Here is a 4847-nt window from a genome sequence, read left to right on the forward strand (position 1 = left end):
CATGCTTTTTTGGAGAGAGATACTATTTCACCAATCGATTCACAGGTATCTAACATATTCCTACCTAACGATTTTCCAATTCGATCTGATCTATTAGTTCGTAGAACTATTTACTCGATCGCAGACATTTATGGAACACCTCTAACAGAGGGACAACTAGTCCATTTTGAAAGAACTTATTGTCAACCTCTTTCCGATATGAATCTATATGATTCAGAAAAGAAGAACTTGCATCAGTATCTCAATTTCAATTCAAACATGGGTTTTATTTACACTCCATGTTCTGAGAAATATTTACTATCGGAAAAGAGGAAAAAACAGTCTTTGTCTAAAGAAATGCGTTGAGAAAACGCAGATGTATAGAACCTTTCAACGAGATAGTGCTTTTTCAACTCTCTCAAAATGGAATCTATTCCAAACATATACGCCATGGTTCCTTACTTCGACAGGGTACAAATATCTAAGTTTTCTATTTTTAGATACTTTTTCAGACTTATTGCCGATACTAAGTAGCAGTCAATTTTTTTTTTATCTATTCTTCATGATATTATGCACGGATCAGGTATATCATGGCGAATTCTTCAGAAAAAATTGTGTCTTCCACCATGGAATCTGATAAGTGAGATTTCGAGTAAGTGTTTACATAATCTTCTTCTGCCCGAAGAAATGATTCATCGAAATAATTAATGAGTCACCATTGATATGGACACATCTGGCATCGCCAAATGTTCGGGAGTTCTTCTATTCAATCCTTTTCCTTCTTTTTGTTGCTGGATATCTCGTTCGTACCCATCTTCTCTTTGTTTTCCGAGCCTCTAGTGAGTTACAGACAGAGTTCGAAAGGGTAAAATCTTTGATGATTCCATCATACATGATTGAGTTGCGAAAACTTCTGGATAGGTATCCTACATCGGAACCGAATTCCTTCTGGTTAAAGAATCTCTTTTTGGTTGCTTTAGAACAATTAGGAGATTCCCTAGAAGAAATAAGGGGTTCTGCTTCTGGCGACAACATGCTATTGGGTGGTGGTCCCGGTCCCGCTTATGGGTTCAAATCAATACGTTCTAAGAAAAAATATTTGAATATTAATCTTATCTTCTCTCAACTCTCAAGTCAATGCATGAATTGTTTTTTGTGTTTGAGTGTTTGTGAAAGAAGGGGATCGGATCATTCAGTGTAAACCTCATTTATGTTAGTTGCTAACCTTTTAAGCTACTGAATTTTTAATAGTGCTTGGTTTTCATCCGAATACTTGCCCGTTACAAATACTATGCACTCAAGCGGCTCTTACAGAATCAGTCTCTCTAATAAATGTTTTACTGCTTAGGCATACATTAGGTTAAGGTGATTATGAAAAAAGGTAGATAACTGAGGGTATTGCAGTACCCTTTATGCTCAAGGTGCCAATTAAAATTGTTGAAGATTCGAGCTGCTGCTGTAACTGTATTTTAGGCTTTCAGCTTTCAATGACTGGATTTCCGCACAAACTTGTGCTGTTTCTCGTTATGTTTCAGTTTCAGCTAGTGTGTTAGTTCTATTAGATGTCTTGCAGCACCGGCTCTTAATATGGTATGGAGTAGTGTTTTTATTGTAAAATTATGGTGTAGTGATGAATTTGAATTAAGATTAGTAACAAATCATTCTGTCTGTGCAGGTCCACAGAAAGAGACAATTGCATATACCACTTGATTGGAGTGGTGGAGCATTCTGGACCAATGAGAGGCGGCCATTATGTGGCATATGTTAGAGGAGGTGACAGGCGAAAAGGAAGATCAGAAGAAGAAAATATACGGGGCCAATCTGTATGGTACGAGGTCCTCGGCTGTGAGGCTTACATTCTGTTTTATGAGAAAGTTAAACTTTGATCAAGGTATCTTTTTTTTGGGGGTAATATCACTGTTGAATTTCTTTCTAAAAGGAGGAAGAGATCCCGGAGAAAAAAGAAGGTGATAAGAAAGATAACTTGATTTAGAGCTATTTCTTAAATCCCCGTACTGATTTTTTCCAAATATGGTGGAATTTTTTCCAGAGCTATTACATTGTTTTGGTTTTATGGTATTAGTTGTATGAAGTTGATTTAGAGTTATTTCTTAAATCCTCCATACTGATTTTTTCCAAATAATTTTCTGTGAAAGAGCATCTGTCTCCACTTCAAGTTTATCAACTTTAAATTCCCTAGTCATCACCGGCCCTTCCCTTATAGCCACCGTTTATTTATACAGGCCTTTTTATCTGTAACATGTTGGGTTGGGTAATACTCGTAAATTCGTAATAGTCAGACCTGTCAAAAACCCAAAAGCTATCTAAATTTTCAATTTTTCATCCTCCCCCCACCTTCTATCTTCGAGGCAGTGTTAAGTATAAAATACTTTGACTGGTTACACCATCATCAAAAGCTCTTAACAAAGCTAAACTATGTAGACAAAGTTAATAGAATTGGAGGAACAATATCACCATTTTTGTTCAATGAGATACCAAAGTGGATGATTGACTCATTCCATACTAGAAATAATAGCGGGAAATCCTTTGATAACACGGATTCCTATTTCTCAATGATATCCCACGATCAAAACAATTGGCTGAATCTCGTAAAACCATTTCATAGAATTTCATTGATATCTTCTTTTTATAAAGCAAATCAAATTGATTCTTGAATAATCCACATCACTCCTGCTTCTATTGTAACAAAAGATTCCCTTTTTATATGGAAAAGGCCCGTATCAATAATTCTGATTTTACGTATAGACAATTCCTCAATATCTTGTTCATTCACAACAAACTATTTTCTTTGTGTGTCGGTAAAAAAAAACATGCTTTTTTGGAGAGAGATACTATTTCACCAATCGATTCACAGGTATCTAACATATTCCTACCTAACGATTTTCCAATTCGATCTGATCTATTAGTTCGTAGAACTATTTACTCGATCGCAGACATTTATGGAACACCTCTAACAGAGGGACAACTAGTCCATTTTGAAAGAACTTATTGTCAACCTCTTTCCGATATGAATCTATATGATTCAGAAAAGAAGAACTTGCATCAGTATCTCAATTTCAATTCAAACATGGGTTTTATTTACACTCCATGTTCTGAGAAATATTTACTATCGGAAAAGAGGAAAAAACAGTCTTTGTCTAAAGAAATGCGTTGAGAAAACGCAGATGTATAGAACCTTTCAACGAGATAGTGCTTTTTCAACTCTCTCAAAATGGAATCTATTCCAAACATATACGCCATGGTTCCTTACTTCGACAGGGTACAAATATCTAAGTTTTCTATTTTTAGATACTTTTTCAGACTTATTGCCGATACTAAGTAGCAGTCAATTTTTTTTTTATCTATTCTTCATGATATTATGCACGGATCAGGTATATCATGGCGAATTCTTCAGAAAAAATTGTGTCTTCCACCATGGAATCTGATAAGTGAGATTTCGAGTAAGTGTTTACATAATCTTCTTCTGCCCGAAGAAATGATTCATCGAAATAATGAGTCACCACTGATATGGACACATCTGGTATCGCCAAATGTTCGGGAGTTCTTCTATTCAATCATTTTCCTTCTTTTTGTTGCTGGATATCTCGTTCGTACCCATCTTCTCTTTGTTTTCCGAGCCTCTAGTGAGTTACAGACAGAGTTCGAAAGGGTAAAATCTTTGATGATTCCATCATACATGATTGAGTTGCGAAAACTTCTGGATAGGTATCCTACATCGGAACTGAATTCCTTCTGGTTAAAGAATCTCTTTTTGGTTGCTTTAGAACAATTAGGAGATTCCCTAGAAGAAATAAGGGGTTCTGCTTCTGGCGACAACATGCTATTGGGTGGTGGTCCCGGTCCCGCTTATGGGTTCAAATCAATACGTTCTAAGAAAAAATATTTGAATATTAATCTTATCGATATCCTCGATCTCATAAGTATCATACCAAATCCCATTAATCGAATCACTTTTTCGAGAAATACGAGACATCTAAGTCATACAAGTAAAGAGATCTATTCATTGATAAGAAAAAGAAAAAGGGTGAACGGTGATTGGATTGATGATAAAATAGAACCCTGGGTCGCAAGCAGTGATTCGATTGATCAAATTCTTGGTTCAGTTCTCCACTTTAACGAAAGAAAAAAGGATTGATCAAATTCTATTGAGTCTGACTCATAGTGATCATTTATTAAAGAATGACTCTGGTTATCAACTGATTGAACAACCGGGAGCAATTTACTTACGATACTTAGTTGACATTCATAAAAAGTATCTAATGAATTATGAGTTCAATACATCTTGTTTAGCAGAAAGACGAGTATTCCTTGATCATTATCAGACAATCACTTATTCACAAACCTCGTGTGGGGCTAATATTTTTCATTTCCCATCTCATGGAAAACCCTTTTCGCTCCGCTTAGCCCTATCCCCCTCTAGAGGTATTTTAGTGATAGGTTCTATAGGAACTGGACGATCCTATTTGGTCAAATACCTAGCGACAAGCTCCTATGTTCCTTTTATTACGGTATTTCTGAACAAGTTCCTGGATAACAAGCCTAAAGGTTCTCTTATTGATGCTAGTGGCGATATTGATGCTAGTCTGGTTTTGTAGTGAGTGAGCTTATGCTCTTGCAACTTATGCTCTTAGTATGCACTTGCTCACAAGGTGCATTTTCTGGTTAGCAACCATTAAGACTTTGGCCAATTCATGGTGATAATTATGAGTATGAACCAACATAATTTTATGTGAAAGAGCATCTGTCTCCACTTCAAGTTATCAACTTTAAATTCCCTAGTCATCACCAGCCCTTCCCTAATAGCCACCGTTTATTACTTCCTCTGTTGTAGGAATAAGAATATATAA

At 36.0% G+C, this 4847-nt stretch overlaps 1 pseudogene; it reads left to right on the top strand.

The window, feature by feature from the left end:
* The first annotated feature begins 355 nt into the window (after positions 1-355).
* LOC130462615 (protein Ycf2-like) lies at positions 356-4595 on the top strand (annotated as a pseudogene).
* Positions 4596-4847: the final 252 nt, after the last annotated feature.

This window comes from Spinacia oleracea, chromosome 1 (genome assembly GCF_020520425.1).
Source record: "Spinacia oleracea cultivar Varoflay chromosome 1, BTI_SOV_V1, whole genome shotgun sequence".
Lineage (NCBI taxonomy): Eukaryota > Viridiplantae > Streptophyta > Magnoliopsida > Caryophyllales > Amaranthaceae > Spinacia > Spinacia oleracea.